At 48.7% G+C, this 17,534-nt stretch overlaps 1 long non-coding RNA gene across 5 annotated transcripts in view; it reads right to left on the bottom strand.

The window, feature by feature from the left end:
* The window catches only part of LOC112995009 (uncharacterized), a 189,575-nt gene that overhangs the window by 116,268 nt on the left and 55,773 nt on the right, over positions 1-17,534 (bottom strand). For all 5 annotated transcript variants that reach the window (XR_010391540.1, XR_010391542.1, XR_010391544.1 and 2 more), the window contains exon 3: positions 4-203. This is a non-coding gene — a long non-coding RNA (uncharacterized LOC112995009). The remainder of the gene's footprint in view (positions 1-3; positions 204-17,534) is intronic.

The following is a 17,534-nucleotide window of genomic DNA, read 5'->3' as shown; positions in this document are numbered from 1 at the left end:
TACCTTGGCGTGTGTTTTGCTGAGCAGCTCCAGAGATGGGCAGCTGTGTAGCGGCGGCCAGCTGTGAGGTTAAGCAGGATGCTCGAGAGGTAGGCGGCACTGGGGCAAGCCATGAACTTGACTCAGAGGGACGCTGCTCTGACTTGCTGGCAGGTTTACAGCAACGACGCATCCCCCTAGAGCAAAGTCTTCTGAATGATTCCCTGTGAAGATAGGGAACAAACAGGAAAGCATCTTACAAAGCAGATCCTGGCTGCCTTCACCATCCTTGACCTTCGTGTGGTTGGGATGTCTCTCTCATACAGAGATCACCAGCCTTGGCTAGATCATGTGGAGAGTAGCCCCAGGCTAGGAGCCTCCCTCCATGGCATCCTCCCTGATGCCACAATGAGGACAGGAAAGCGCAGAAAGGGTGTTTCAGGCTTGACTCTGTCCAAAGCTAGTATAAGGAGCTCTCTAAATGCTGTTTTCTGCAACAGCTGAATCACAGATGGTGCTTCATTAAGCTCGAGATTCATCTGCCATTGTTAGCGTTGCGCTCAGTAGTAAAATAATCATTTAAAGAAAAAAGTCATCAGGACTAAGCAAGACCACTGGCTGCTGCGCTTTGACTTCCCTCACCATGGCCTGGCAGAGAGAGTCTGCTGCCTTCCAACTCTGACAGGCAGGGCAGCGACAGGAAAACCCTGGATGGCTCTTTTATTGGGAAAGCACTATATGAAGCTGCAAACATATTTGTCACCTTCCAGCACATTGTTTACCAGTTCTCCTCAACATTCCCCAAACAATATTTTCTAGAGACTGTAATTCAATACCTCGCACCCCAGAGCTGTAGCATCAGCCCAGAGAGCAACATGATGAATGCATCACATCCCTCTAGAGCTTAAGCTAGGGAGCTGGTTTGTAGTGTTCCAGATGTTAATTATCCCTCTGCTTTCTGGTATTCTCATCCCAGCTGTGCCTCAGTATTTATCACATAGGTCTACGTGCACTAAAAACATTCTGATTGTTTTAAAGTATAAGCAGCAATTTACCCCTTTTGTGCAACACTAGTCAGTTCAGGGGATCAAATGCCAGGACTTGATCAATAAAGCTCTCACTAGATTAGAGGCACCAGGGCTCAGACCTCAAAGTGCATGTTTAGCAGAAGTGCAAGTTAGAAAATGCACCAAGAATGTTAAAAGCACAGACACAAACACGACGCCTGCATTCTCCTTTCCCCACCTCTTCCCAGCCACTGCCTGAGTCCCAAAGACATCCTCAGATTAATCTCTGCATCAAGATTAATGATGAAGAGACTGTCCAAAGCCAGGAGAGTCCAGGCCAGGCTATTCTCTGGGAGTAGCTTGCTTCTCCCAGCCACAGTGGTGCGGGCTTCACCAGCAGCTTGCACCCAGGTAGCACCAGCGTCTCTCTGCTTGGGAGCACCGTGCCAGCCCTGATCCGCTCCAGCGCATCAGCACCTGCGTGGCACAGGGCAGTGACAATGGCACCACTTGCCCTGGCATCCTACTGCCCACCGGCTGCCCGGGCTTCTCCCCGGTAGAACTAGGGAGGCACCTTCCTGAACTGCTTGTTCTTTCTACAGTTATCCTTCTCTCACTCTCCTGGTCTCACACAGGGAACCTCAGCCTCTCCCCTCCCCAAGATCCCTATGTTCACTCCGTATTCCCAAGACCGCTCACTCTTATTCCCAAACCTTTTGTTAATGCAGAGTATAAACGTCGAGGGCTGCATGCGCGCATTTTCAGAGCATGCATTCCAGGTGACTCTCCAGCAATGCCTACATATAACTTAAAGATGTAAAGACCAGTCCTTTACGCATTTCCAGGGAGTATATCTTATGCCTTGATATCAGTAATACACTATAAGGCACCCTCCCCTTTGCCACCACTCCATTACTCTTGCAGTGCGCTTTCACCAGTGCATTGAAGTCTTTTGTTTGTTTTTAATAACAGATCAGGTTCTTTGGGAAATATGCAGCCCCCCAAAACTGTCGTGTTGTACCCGATCTGGGGTCCATGACAGGGTCTCTGTCCAGCTCCCTTCCAGCAGCCAGAAGGATTCCTCCTGCCAAGGCACGCAGCAACATCCTGCTCCTTCCAGAACTGAGGGGCAGCAGCTGCCTCCAGGGACAGCCGGCACAGGGAACTGACGCTCCCAGCACTGCAGAAGCACTGCTCCTCACAGCCTCCCAAGAGACAGGGAAGCAAATACTATTATCCCCACTTTGTGTCCAAGGACCTCACACAGGTAATTAAGACCCATACTGCCACTCCTTGAGTGGTGAATTGCTGATATTTAATGACATTTTCCAAATATTTTTAATAGAAATTTCAGGTCTTGTTCCTAATCTGACATTTATCTTCTATTAGCATGAAAACAAATAGAAGGCCTGAGAATCATTGCTTATATTATAAATGACTTTATTGTTGGTTTTATTACCTTCCCCATTAAGCTGTCACAATCTGTGCCTCTTCTCATTTTTGTGATGACCAGCCAGTGAAATCTGTCATCTTTTCTATGTGATTTATACAGGACCCTAGTGATAACTTTATTCATGTGGAGGATAATTATCAGCTATATTATTAAGGTTGCTCAGTTGCCCTAGGGGATAATATGTCAGAAAGGTTAAAATATTGACAAGCAATAAAGCATGTATTATAATTATACAAGTGCCAGGATAACTGGCTGTGAGCAAGGAGCTGAGCTACAGCTTTGCATTTGCCCAGCAAAGACAGTAATGACATGGTCACATCTTACATCTTCCACTAGGACTGCAGAAGTCTAGGCCAATTATGGAGTGGACCCAAACAAAGAATATGCCCTATTCCATCAGTATATATTGATTATTAAACCCTGATGATCATGCCCTGCAATGAGCTGGTCTATCTGTTCATAATTGAACAGGATGTGTTAGCTAAAATAGACACAAGGTTTTCCACAGTCCTTCTGTATTCCTTCCCACGGCCCCAAAAGTTTTTCTTCGTAAGAATAGCAAAATGAGGGAGAGCAAAGAATTGGCAACTCTGAAATGAAACACACTGATTTCTTCTGGGATTGAAGCAGCAGGTGCATGCCTTATTGGCAAAATGGTATACTGGTATAATCTGAAGGACTTTGCTGAGATAAAATGTCCTTTGGTTTAGGTGTTAGCAAAATGAAGCACTGAATAACTTGGCGCTACATCTGAACTGAGACTATAAAGCTAACCTTGGTCATTCCTCCAGATCTACTACTGTTACATCAAGAAGAGTAGATCAGGGACTCAGGAGTTCATAAATAATTTCCCATGGAAAGCACGTACACCAGCCAGACGAAATCTCTCTTTGAGAAAATGTGGAAAAATGGTAGATTTAACCTACTTCAAAATGTCATTTTTTGAAGGAAAAAACCCGATCCACATCTCTTTCTAACCGATGCTTAAAGGATGTGTCTGTACTGCAGCAGCATGTTAAACACCAAGCCTGGGCCTGGACTGTGGGCACCTGAAGGAACTCACCGCATCAAACACTGCCATTTCACCCCAGTATAATCATATGGAAAATATACTGTTACCTAGGGAAAAACATGACCAAACAAGAGGTGTAAGACATTTAATAAGCTATATTGGTTAACTCTGTTCTGGAAAGGAAGCACGTACAGCATACAGCTTTCTTCTCTTACCCAAAACCAAGTCTGGTGTTGCAGATGCAGCCTTGTGCTTGGGAGCAACAGTTGGTCTATTCATACGCAAGAAGTGCAGGGACCTGCCCTGGCGCAGATTTAAGAGCCTCCTCCGCCCTAATGTCATTTCAAATTGTGCCAAGAACTAGCTAGAGCAAGCCCACGAGGCACCCCAGTTCTCTGCAGGCTCTCTGGAGTCCCAAAGACGATGCCTAATGCAGTTGTGCATGAGAAGCTCCTTGGGCACCCACATTCACATCCATCTCCAGGCTGAACATCCACCCTAGAGCTGGACAACCTATTTGTGCAACCTACTGCCCCAGTCCTCAGCTGACAGGACTTCTGCCCCTGCAGGCTACCTGAGAGCTTCCCTTTCTGCTGGCTTCCCAGAGTTTTCTTCCTCCTTCCAACCTTAGCTGGCTCTCAGCAAAGTGGCAGACCCCAGCCTGACCTGCCCTTAGGACCTAGTTGTGGCACCCCCAGCTCCAGCACAAACACGTGCAAGTCCTCGGAGCACAGGGCCTGCTCCCCATGTACATCGGTTCCAGGAAGCAGCATTGCTCAGGTCAGTGGTTTCATCACACAGGAAAGCAGTTCTGCCCCCCAAAAGGCTCTTTTTCTCCGAAAAGCGGTTGCTAACTTCTCCACTTGTCACCCCCTCAAATTATGCTGCAGGAAGTGTAAGAACAGGGCTAGATGACCAGTCATTAGAGAGTTTCCACCCGGCCACACACAGTGCTGCCCAACACATTGTAAAACGATGAGCTGGAACAGAGACATGAACTCATTTGCTCCACAGGCACCCTGGGAGCTGAGTACATCTTACAGTGTGACACCAGTACACAGGGAACAGATGACATAAACGGAAATGAATTAAAACTCATGATCTCAGGAGGGCAATGGCTGCAACATGCAGCATCTGCTCAGCCTCCAGCTTCAAAGCAGCAGGAATTTTAAATGTTACCATTTGCAAAAGGCTCATCTGCATCTTTTCTTTGACTGCAAATATCTGAAACTCACTTCATTAAGGAATGGTGTGAGCAGGCTGGAGTAGTACAGTGCCTCTCACACCTCTCCAAATATGGTCCCCTCTGATGCATTGTAGATTGGCTCCATTGAGAGAATAAATCTGCATTACAAAGCAGGAATACACCTTAAAAGTAAGTAAACTGAGGCACGTGTCTGCTGCATATGCGTGTCAGAGCAGGAGACAGAGTCCTTGATTTGTAGGTACCTGCTCCAACGATTAGCTGAACCTGCCAAATTGTCCCTGCAGTCCATGCTAACGGCCCTGCAACGCCCAGGTGGAGCGGCCTTAGCTGTGTGCATCTGGGGGAGCCTGGAAGGGCTCATTCTGCACTGTGGGTGAATTTGTGCTCTAGGGAGGAAAGGAACATCTCCAGTCCCAGTTCTCTCCCTGTCCCTGATCTGCCAGTTACCCTTCTTCCCATCTTCCCCTCCAGCCCTAACACTGTTTAATCAGTGTTGGCAGCACAACACTGGTCTCTTGTCTGTAAGTGGCAAATGTCTCCTGATTCTCTGTCCTATCTTTGCTTCAGATTGGGCAGTCTCAGTTCCCTCAGGAATTTGTTTCATCTCCCCAGACAGTCTGGGTGCCCTGTGCCTTAGGGGACAGCTCTCTCCAGCGCAGAGCTCTCTGAATGCTTTGAAAGCCCGTGTCACAAGGTGAACACCTTCTCCCCACAGGTCTTTGCAATGGAGCTGCAACTGCTACGTTAGTCCAATCTTGGCACAGCTAACGGTGTAACTGAAGAGAAGGCTGCCTGAGTCTGCAGACCCTGAAACAACACTCAAATTTACAGAAGCCAGTTTAAGTGACCGCACTAAAGAAGGGCTGGAAGACAGACAAACACTAAACGTGGAATGCAGGCGAACACGCGAGCACCTGCTCGGGGCTCCAGGCAACACAGGCAAGCGCTTCCCCTAGCCCGCACGGGCAGCGCAGCCCACCCCTGCCCGGAGGTGCCGTGTTTGAGGACCTGCCTCCCATGTCCTCCTCTCCCCCCGTGACAGCAGCCCTGCTAGCTGCTGCCATGCCTCGGGCAGCTCCAAGCAGAGCCTCCAGGCAGGCACTGCTGCTGCTTGGCTGCCCCAAAGGAAGCAGGGAGAGCTCGCTCCCCCCGGGCAGCCAAGGCCTCCGGCAGCAGGGCAAAGCCGAGGCCGGGGGCCAGGGCAGTGCCATGGGTGGGCACTACGGCATTACATGCCCAGCTACGGGCATGAAACGGAGACTGGGTGGACAACAGTTAGTTAAGCGCAGCAAGAAAGGAGGCCTCTTTAAGAAATGCAAGGGAAATCATAAATGTCAAATCAAATTAAGAGGCCGTTCTGGCCAACTGTAAATGTTATTTCCACTTTCAGGCAATTTGTCCAATGGCATGCACACACTTTACACACAAACATACACTCCATTCCTCGCTTTGTGGTCTAATGGCGTTGACTCAGAGCGGTACTACCAATGAAGTACACCTTCGGAGGTGCAGGCTGCCTGTGCGAGGCTATGGCGGCTGCAGGCTCCCAACCTACGACCGCCGCTGACCCGGAGGGAGATCTCGGCATGACACCCACAGGAGAGGCATGATAGCTGCTCAGGAAAACGAGAAGTTGACTCAGGAGGTTCTTTTGCTAAGTGTTGTATGGGAAACAAGATCACAGATTCTACTATTTGGCAGGAACTCTCCTGTGCTTGCCTTCTTCCCATTATTAAAATATCTAAATAAAAACAAGAAATGAGGGGGACTGGTGTCAGAGCGGAGAAGGGACAGAGAGACAGTCTACACGAAGCAGAAACGCGGTGCAGACTTCTGCGTGAGTCACCAGGAGTGCTGCAGAGTGGGACAGAGCCAGACAGTGTTTCCCATGGCCATGGCCCGGTCCCCAGTGGAGAACCACCCCCAAGGGCCCCGCCATGCAAGCTCCAGCTCTACTGCAGTTGCAAGAGGAGTATGGTTAAGCCCCTGCCCCAATACTCCTATGGGGAGGTTACAGTTACTCAGACAGAAAAGCAGTGGGCAAGAAACAGCCTCAAGCTGGCAGAAAAGCCACTGAGCAAGTATCGGCGGAGGTGGAAGCAACTAGGCAGTTGGGGTGACCCAGGGCAAAGCAAACATGCATGCAAGCCCACCTGGAAGGAGCAGATGAGAAGCAGCAAGATGGACAGGAAGGACAGAAAACAAGATGAAGGGATGGGAGAAAAACATCTAGAAGTTTGTGGTAACTGCAAGAGGCAAATAGGATGCAGAAAGACTCGTGAAGAAAGCTTTGTTGATTATTTAGGGTATGTGTGAAAAACTGTCTCCAGCGTACCAGTCTATTAGTCTTACTCTGCCTCTTACTCTGCACAGACCAGAAGCCAGAGACTACACTCCAGTGCCAATGCACCAATCCATTCATTTCCCTGAAAAATCATATTTTAAGTATTAAATATATCCTCTCTCCTACTGGAAGCACTGGAAGGTGAACTCTCTCCTACTTTGGAAGAAACCGTCCAATGACATGTACTTACTGACAGAGCATTACAGAAAACAGACTCTTTGAGGCAAGCATGTTTAAATAATATACCAGTCCTAGCACAATGCATACAAATGCCTACTTAGGATCTCTGAATGCTAACATCTAGCATCGGAATACTTTGTAGAACACCAGCAGACTGTCTCCACAGGACTGTTACCTCTGATTCTTAATAAACCTCTCCTGTATTTTCTTCCCATTGTGCCTTGCAGAGGCTTCTCTTTTTAATTTGGCAGAGAAAAGCAGCTGTGAAAATGATATTCTTCAATAATGCTCTGTTTCCTGCTAGATCTCTCTCCTCAGCTAGTACTGGTTACGTTTATCTTTGTTTATCAGAAGGGCAAACTGCAGCCCAGTCCATTGATTTAGGTTTATCTCACAGATATGCTCAAATAAAAATTAACTTTGCACTACTGAAAGCTCTACTGAAATGAAAAGATGGGAAACATAAAGTCTTATTTTAGCTATGTATCATATATGTTAAAATAAGCCTTTCCAATTGTGTTATCTCCTCAAAGGACAAAGGAGTTTTCTACTTCTTACCAATAAAAAACGGATGGCACCGATTTTGATTGTCACATTCCTCAGCGCTGAGAATGCTTTTGTTGTACTGAGGTCTATCATAAGCTGGTTAACTTCAAAGGCAATCAGATATTTAACATGCCTGCGATGAATGCATTAACAGTCTTGTTAATCACTGGCTGTTTAGTTGAAAAACCATGTGTGTATGGGGAGGGGCTATTTTAAAAAGTTATTAACACATTATCAGACATTTAGGGCAGAATGTCACTGTCGGTGGCAGGGCCCAGCCCCAGCTGGCTCCCCTTCTCACAGGGCACTCACACCCACCCCTCCAGCCTGCCCCACACCGACCAGCAAAGTCCTCCCACGGGCTACCAGCCCACACCGTGGGCCGGTGCCAACCCCCCGCGTTCCCAAGCGGGGCCGATCCTCACTAGCTCATCCAGGCCGTCTCAGGAGTCCGCACGTAGCGCAGCGTTTGTCCGCGCAGGCACCTGCTTCCACACCCAGGGCCGCACTGGGAGACGGGAGACATCCGGGGCGGCCCTGCATTACACAGCTGGGAGTGCCAGTGAGACCCCGAAAGGGCCCTGGGCAGGGTGTTACTACAGAGTAAAACTCAACAGCACTGGATGTGCAAAGCTGCTTCTCCGCCCAGCTTCTGCTACAGAAACTGCAGCCAGGAAGTATCTGATAGCGTGCACATAACAAGTCTTTATTACCAGCAGATTACATCTGCTGGGAACATACAAATCACTCAGCATCTTCAGGGGCCGCAATACAGCAAGGTTAGGAAGTTCTTCCTACCAGTTGCTGTCCATTTGTGTTATAGTCAGCACAGCCCCAGGAATCAATATCACTGCTCACAGAAATTACAAGCATTAGGAATGTTAGATAGAATGTGAACTTGTCCTTTCTTAGAACTAAATGGCATTTAACAGCACTTGAAGCAGACTAGAAAGCAGTCTGCCCTTATTGGATAAACAGTTGCAGCTGCTCTCCCAGCACATCATGAACGGTAACGAAACTGGCATTTCCGAAAGTGGCACAGCAGCAGGGCAGGTGCAGAGAGGACCGAAGGAAGCCAGAGAAAAGGAGCTCTGTCTCCGCAGCTCTCCAGCACAGAGCCAGACTCCTCAGGGAGGCACCAAGGCAGAAATGGCGCTGAGCCACATCAGAGGACATTCAGTTTGTTGTTTCACCTACACTCCGTATCAGCGAGCACCTGCAACTTCTCTGAAGACTACCTACTGCTAGCAGGGGCACCAAGTGTCCTCATGGCAGGACCAGGCAGGGATGAGCTGTGACAGCTCTTATCTCCACCACCACAGTTGGGTTGCAGCTGAGCTACCCAGACAAGCTTCCCATCCTACAGTGGGCTGTTTGCCCAGTACAAATTTCTGCAGCTAGAAAAAAAGCCATTTCAAAGGTTTAACCCTCCTCAGCTCCAGGAAACCTTACTTCTCTGTCTTCCTCGCAAAGCACAAAATGCCCTGCTGCAGCACTCCAGGGGGTTGCAGGATCCTCTGCAGACCTCTTCCACCTGCTGCTCTGGCTCCCAGGACAGGCTCACCTACCAGCCTTCCCAGTCTCAGACCAGCCCCTGTCAGTATGTATTCCTGTCTCTCTCACCAGCCAGCTCTACCCCTGCTTTCTTGCCCCACTGAGGGCACTGTCAAGGAAGCACTGCTCCACACTGCCTACCCCACATCGCCCCACTCCTGTTGCAAACCCTCCTGTTACCATCAGCCTCTCCTTATAATCCCTCACCAGCTCCTACTCACCTGCTCCCATCACATGATCTTGGGCTGCAAGGCGAGGATTTCCTCCTCTCCAGGTGAGATAAATGCAGAGGTCCCTCGAGATCCAGCTCACACATGTGGGACACACTGCTGTGGGGAGGCAGCTCCTGCTCTTTCTCTCTGTAGTAAGAGCACTGCCAGCCTCACCAGCCCACAGCTCCTGGCCTCCCTTTTTACCATTCCCACATGCTGGTAACTGATTCACTGTCACCGGCCTCTCAAACTTCCCCAATACTCCACATTTTGTTAAAAACCAACATTAAGGGTTCAAAGAACTTTTTCATACCAACTATCCTACAGATGTGAACATCTACTAGTCTCAGTTAATCATCCCCTCTGGTTTCCAGTAAAATAAAGTATTCCATATTTACTGTAGGATGCAAAAAGCTCATCTTGCTCACTTTCAAATACAGAATAGGAGTATTTGTCAGATACTCCTGCCTTTCATACATCATGACTGCCAATCAGGACCCAATCCTCTACATAATCGTGGCTGGTATTTCATTTGCTCCTGATATGTTTAGGAAGATATGTAAGGAATGCTTTCTTCCTAACCCTAACCCAAATATTTTTCATTGATACCAGTGCCTTCTCTCGGATTAATGGCCAAAAAGCTTTTATCAACTTCATCATTTCACACTGAGATATGTATTTGTATCTTTTTATGTTTTAATTGCTTCTTTCATATTCTCTCTCTAGATCAAGAGGCTTTTTAACTGGAGATGTCTTCTTCGTGACTGTGAAATTATGAACATCTAGGGTACCTGCTAAAGCACCTTTAAACAATCCCAGTTTTTATTCACATACACGTTTACATTCTTCCTTTCTCTCAGCTTTTCTTATGATAGTGTTCATTTTGCAGAATTGCCCCAGATATATGTGCCCGGCCAGGAGTATATTCTGAGTAAAAAGGCCCTAATTTGTTTTTCCTGCCTGGGCAGGACTGCGGTGTTACTATCTAAAAGACATTTCCTTTAAGTCACTTTCCCTTTACAGGGGCCATCCTCTGTTGTGATCCAGGAGAGGTCAGCAGTCCCTGTCCCCTCCTCTTGGCCAGTGCACCACAATGAAATATCGGCTCTGACCTCGTACACTGAAGGAGTTGGACACCAGGAGCCCAAATCCTTCCCACTATTGCTGTCTTCAGCCAAGTTCTTCTGACAATCAGACACCAGTCTCAGCTCTCTTCGAAGCAAGCTGCATGGCTGTACGAGCCACACTGCTCTCCTCTGTTCCCACGTTCTGTGAAGCTGCTGCTGTTCCCTGTTTGAACCTAGACATCACCTTAGTCTCCCTCCTCATATCTGTGATTTTACGCATGAACTTTTGCCTTCCTAGTGCAAAAAGTGCTAATGTTTGATGATTCAGATTAGGGTAAGGAGACAGTCAGGCACCAGTCAGAAAGCTAATAAACCCCCCACTTGGTGTGGCTTGTTATTTACTTTGGGAACATGAAGTTCAGGAGAGAGTATTTCATGCCTCCTCCTACTAGCAACTTTGAGAATCCACCAGGGATCAGTTTAACGCTTTGGAAAAGGTTAATGTTGTTAGGGATTTACTGCTATGTTTGAAATGGTTTAAAGTATTATTTTTATTTCCTTGAGTAAAATGGAATCTCAGTGAATCGTGCAAAGTTAGATGGTCAGTTTGTGTCTGAGAGGGGTCATTAAAAGCTTCGGTGGTTTTAAATAGCATCTAATTCTGTCTGTCTGGCAGGGCATAGGGAACTGCCATCGGCTCTGGGTTAGTTGCAGCAAGTTGCTCCACGTATATCCTAAAAGTGTCGTTCTATATTCTCAGAGCAGAGATTTAGCATAACCAGCACGCCATCAGAGCGTACAACCATTCCCGTCCCGCTTGCCCCTGCGCTGCTCTCACAGGTCAGCTGGCCTCTCACATGCACAGCCAGAAACCGCCCAGCACGCTGGAGCTGCCGCCGTGGGTCCTAGCAGCCACCCACCACCTGCCCCAGCAGCAAGGCCCAGCCAGTTGTTCATCCCCGGCTGCTTCAGAGCTGGCTCATGCCCTGGTGAGCACTCGTGTGAGCTGCTGTTTGCTTCTCAGAGTAAGAGTGGACATCTGCTATCCCCATGGCTCTCATGTCTCCTCAGGCCTGCTGAGAAAAGTGAGTTTAAAGGGGCAGCTGTGTGCTCAGAGGAAAAGAAGTTTCTATCCCAGTTTTAGTTTTCAGGTCTGATGAATGGGACATTCACCAGAGCTAGGTATTCCTTTGCTCTTACCACTGTTTAACTTGCCTCCAAGGCATATCCCTTCCATGCACAGCATCCCTAAGTCATCACCCTCTTCAAGAGGAGCATTTCCAAGCTCCCCACAACCTGCCACCCCCTGCAACAAACACCCAGGCAGTAACAGAGCTTTCCTTCTTTTGCTAGGATTTGCATCTCTGCCAAGCCCGTCTTTGAGACTGCTGGGCCAATCCCCAGTCCTCTGCACCTCTCAGGGTTTCACAGTGGCTGCTGCCACCCCTACCAAGAGACAGAGGGGAAGTTAAGGGACCCCTGTTACTTCATGCATTCTCCACTCTTATCAAACCCGGGTGTCTACAGCCAACATAGTAGCTCTCTTCATCTGTCACAGGTCACAACTGGCAGTGAAAAATGCTGATAGGGAAAAGTCCATGTGCTGGCTGTGCAACGATGGAGTAATAACACTGCTTCTTGAAAACAACCAACAGAAAAGTGTTTGCTTGAAAAACTTGACACTGGCCGCACGTTACTCGGAGAACCAACAACTCTTTCCTGTGGAGAAAGTTAAGGGCACTGTTGTCTCCTGCTGCTCATTTCAGGGGTCATCTGCTAGCCTACAATTGAAGTCATTTGTGCAAAATGCAGTGACAATGTCAGATGTAATTGCATCAGTCATGCCACACAACAAGACAAATGTGACTGCAGATGGCATGTCAACCTTAGAAATTGCTTAAGACTGAAAAGCAAGTGGAGGAAACAATTATTTTGCTATTGTAGGAATAATAACAGCTCTTATGCCTACACAGAGTTCTCCTGGGAGATAGTGCACAAAGTTGAAAGTCTCCTCCCCTCTCCATGGGACACTATCAGACTGAAATAAAATACACTGAGCAAAGGTGTCCCGTTTTCCTACGGGGTCTGAAACTACAAGATGCATCTAGCCCTGGACACAGAAGCATCCCTTCTGCAGTCTCCAGGCTTCACAGCACACAGGTGTCTGCCTCTACAGAAAATCTCATTCTGCTAAGGTACATAATGAGGCACTTTGCCCTGCCAAACTCAGCTGTAAGAGAAAATGCAGTGACTTACCAATTCCTTCAGTGAGGTGTGAACATGCCTGTGATACAGCCTTGTGCCAATGGCATCCTGACTGCATTGACAAGCCTGTGCCAAAATGACCTCAAATTATCCCCATGAAAAAGGATAGGGAAGTTTTCCACCTCAGGAGGCTGTTAACCTTGCACCAGTGCTGCCCAGACCAAACAGAGGGTGTGGAAGGGATTCTTCCTACTAAAGTTAAATAAACCTTGTGTGAAAAATGCCATTTTCAATGTCTTCAGCTGCCAAGTGCAGGAGAAAAAGAGATTGATTTCTACAGAAACTTTATCTAAATGAGTGACCTATTAAATGAAACTTATTTGACACCAGATGACTCCAGTAATTTAATTCCTCAGTGAAGGGATGTCTCCAGGGCCTTGTGATGTTCTTTATCTTGAATGATGAAAGGCATTTTCCTTCCAGCCATTTGCTCCTGTGTCCCAGGATCTTTGCAAACAAACTCCTCCAAAGAATCCAGAACGCTTATACCATCATTAGCAAACTCCACCTGAGGAACAGACAGCCCAGCAGACACTGATCCCTAGGAGCAAAGCTAAAAGCTGCAAAGAGACCGAGAACAGTCTGGCTCTCTAGCCTGCCACTTTAATAAAGGCCCTAAGGAAAACAGGAGGAAACCCAGGAGAAACCCTCAGCCCTCCAGCTGCCACAGACCCTGGAGCCCTGGCAGACACACCTGGCCAGAAGGGTCCAGCTCCCAATGCTAAATGGCCACAGCAGCTCTCCTGTTCGAAAGCATCCCCGGGGGGGACGGAGCCTGCCATTCTCACCCCAGGCACCCGATGGCACCAGATGTGGGCAAGGAGCACTGGTGGCTGCCTGGCCCCACGGAGCTCCCTCCTCCCGCCCTGGGGAATGAAAGGCAAGGTACCAGTCCTGTGAGGCCCTGTCCTGGCTGACAAAGTCCTTATCCTCACTGCACCATGCAGCTCATGCCCTTTGTGTCGGTCTGTTTAATGTCAAGCTCTCACGGCTCATCTGCCTGCACCAACGTTCATCCTCCAGGAATGGTCTGCCAGCAAGCAGCTCCCGGGGGTGTGCACCCAAACCCCTCCTTCACCGGCAGACCGCATCCTGGGGCCTGGCAGCCTCCTTGCCCTCCTCCAACATCCGCTGGCAGCCCTAACTTGGCACAGTGGCCTCCACCACCATCCTCAGGCTGAGCAGACTGCAGAGACTACCAGTCCTGAGGAGGAGACACCAGCAGAACACTGCCTGCAGAGGAATGACAGGCCCATGATTTATGAAAGCTGCACACCAACCTCCTAGGCCAGCAATTCCTTCTAAATGCAAACTGAACTCATCACTGTGGATTTGCTGTACCCCAGAGGAACTTACCTTGAGGTCTGCCTTGCTGCAACCTCTGTGGAAAGGGGTCCCACAAAGATGATAATGGCTCTGGAAGGCATCAAAACAAAGATATTCTGCCACCAGCTCCAGCACTCAGGAAAAAGACAGTCTGTCACAGCCTCCAGAAATGCCAGCCACCCATGGAGAGCCCCTCTAGAAAAAATCAGCATGCCATGCTGTCCCAGCCTGCACCCCATGCTCCCCCCTCGAGACAGAGGGAGAGACCTGCAGCACAGGCAGCCACAAGAACAAAGCACCCAGCCTTGGGAGGGCCAAGGAGTTAATCACTGTCAGACAAACAGAAAATGCTACTCACTTCCTTGCAGTCTCATCCCAAAACTGTCAGTCCTGCAGGGCATAAACCTTGCCCCCCAGAGGGTTTGGGCAGCAGCTGTACTTGGGGCCTTGATCTCACTTGGCCTCTGAGACCTGCTGCAATAGAAACAGCAAATGGAGACTGCAGCAATGTCACATCCTCAGATCGTCATTGCTCCTTCTGTGACAGGCCCCATCACTAGGGCAAACAGCTCACCAGTGCTGGCACTAAATGCCTGCAGAGTATTCGCGGCACGCGGTCTGCAGTGGTGTTGTGATGGGGTTGGGACTGTGCAAGCCTGGCTTCTGAGGGATGCTCAGACTCTAAAACCGCCTCCTGTTCCTCCTGAGCATACGTTTTCCAAAGTGTTTCAAAGCAAAGCTAAAGCTGGGAAGAGGCATTCGCTTTTTAATCCAGCTCCCTCTGCACTGGCCCTTGAAGTCCCTGTTGGCTGGCTGTGAATATAGCGCTGTCTGCCATGCTTCAGAGACCACACACTTCTGCTTACACAAGCTTTTCTGCGGTTTGTTCTTTTAAAAGACACCAATTTATTTTTATTCAAAATCTATAAGAAACAATTGAACAGTAAAACTGTCAGATTCTGTCTCTTTCATCAAAATGGCCCAGTCATGTCCGGAATGGCAGCACTGAATAACAACCCAGGTCCTTTGTGTGCCTCACATGCCTGAACACTCCTTCTGCTGGGCATCAGGCGATTGCAGAGCACTGAGCAATGCTGCAAGCCGCAGGAAGGGCCGCCTCTGCGAAGAGAGACAAGCCCTACCGGTCCCTCTCACTTAGAAGCCCTCCCCAAGGGCCCTTCCAAGCCACAGACCAGACCCATGGTTATTCTGTATTTTAATCGCTCTGCTCTAAAAGACCAGAAGCTAAGACTGCCCCAGTTTCAGGAAGCCTCTTGCCCCCTCCTGCGTGTGCTGCAGAGCATGCACAACAGGACAAGGCAGAGTGCCGTGCCCGCAGGCTGGCAAGCGTGAGACAGACAAAGCCGCACCTTGATTGTGCATGTGCTCGTGGGACGGCTCCAGGAAGCCTTGGAGCACAGCAAACACCTCAAGGCTCAGCAGGAGGACAGAAGTAATGGCCATGGGGCTGGGGCAGGCAGCAAGATCTCTCACTGGTGCTCCATCCTTCCAGGAGATCTCAACCCATGGCACTAGGTGATGAACAGCCTTAGGAAGGCAAAGCTGCCATCAACAAGCCAACAACACATCTATAGTGAGAACCATGTTCCAAGCAAGAAGCCATCTGATGAACTGCTCTTTCCCAGCAAATGTCCTATCCCAGGGGCAGGAATAGAGAGCAGAGGCCGCTGTGCACTCAGGTGCCCCCAGGACCATCAATGCAGCGTTACAGCTCCAAGAGAACACAGCCTCCTCCTCCCTGCTCCCCACGAGGCCGCTGTTTTCCTACCTCTACGCTGCTCCAGAGGCAGTACAGCCCAGACACAGACTGCTTCCCCCAGCAGGCAGCCATCTGAATTGTTTCTTTAAAACTGCTTCGTATATCTCCCCTCATTTCAGTTCAGTCACGGCAGAGCAGCCCACAGGACTGGAATGCAATTTTCTCATTGAGTTACACTAAATCCTTCAGGGAAGGAGGCAAAATTATGTAGAACCCATAAAAACTAAAGCAACATTTCTATTCTGCATTTTAACTTCTTGATTATTATTTAGAGTTAACCTTTTCTGCTTCTAAATCATAAACTCATTTTATACTCAACCATCAGATATGGGCCATAAGCTACAGGAAACATGAGATGAGTGTTTCTTTCATACTCACATGAGCTAAAAGATAGTGGAGCATCTAGTGGTCATTGCTCTTCAGAACCAGACCTGGAGCAGTAAATTTGCTCAGGCTATGAGACTCACCAAACTACAGTTATCTCGTTAAAAGCACCAGAACGGCAGATGAAAAGTGACATGGGTTACATTGCAAGTCACTCAGCTCAGCACACTGCTTCCCTGGAAAGAGATACCCAAAGCAGTTTCTCTCCAGTAGAGATTCTCCCTCTGCTTCCACGGTCATCACCATCAGACTAAAGTACAACAGCTGGAAACAGCTGGGACTTAAGGACTTGAACAGTAAGAACCACAGCACATAAATACCAGAAGGCTGCATTTAAAGGAGATCTGCTCTCTGCCGAGCCGCATGGGGCAACACAGCCTACGAGCAGCACTGGAGGCTGGAGGGGGCTGCTCTCTTCCGAAGCATCACATACGAGTTGTCATTTCAGGGACAGAAACTAGGCTTGAGGGATGGAGAGGTTAATCAGTTATGATCCTTTCCATGTTAGCTACCTGCTGGGCCAAGTTTACTGAGGGCTGGCGAGCAGGTGCCAGAGTCACCTCTCTAGTCTATCTGCTGGATGGCAGCGCAGCATTTCTCACACAGTAGAGCCAGACCCTGCTCCATTGCTGCAGCCCACTGCACCTCTCCAGCTCCAGGGTTGTACTCCGGAGACTTCTCCTACTACAACAGTTAATGTGAGATCATTCCAGCCTTTTGGAGGGAAGAAGAATTGATATATCAACTATAGTCTCAGTTGGAATAACAAAGGGGACTGGTGTGTCCATGTATGCAGCTGGTAGTTTGATTTTTCCCAGAAAGCAAAGCTTCACGTGTTCTGCCAGTAGCGCACCTGGGTGTATAGCGCAGGCAGAGCAGTGCAGGATCCTTTTCAGTTTAGCTGTAATGACAACAGTATCTAAACCTCTTGGAAGCAGAATCAGGTTTTCCTGCTAGCGCACAGGGCATGCGCTTTCCCACAGACAGCAGTAACCAGTTTAATCACCCTGTCAGTTCAAAACAGCAGCTCATGCCGCAAACCAGCAATTTGCCACTAAAACCAATTCCTGCCAAAGGTGTTGGTATGCTGCTGGAGTCTATTACACTCTGCTCACACAGCTGATGGGCTGCTACACTGATCTCTCTCAGCTGTCTGCAGATAGCTGAAGGAATACATCCTTAAAGACAAGTTTCCCTCATCTAGTATGTTTGTTTTCT

The sequence above is a fragment of the Dromaius novaehollandiae genome, chromosome 14 (genome assembly GCF_036370855.1).
Source record: "Dromaius novaehollandiae isolate bDroNov1 chromosome 14, bDroNov1.hap1, whole genome shotgun sequence".
NCBI classification, from domain to species: Eukaryota; Metazoa; Chordata; class Aves; order Casuariiformes; family Dromaiidae; genus Dromaius; species Dromaius novaehollandiae.
This window is presented reverse-complemented; position numbering and strand designations above follow the sequence as displayed.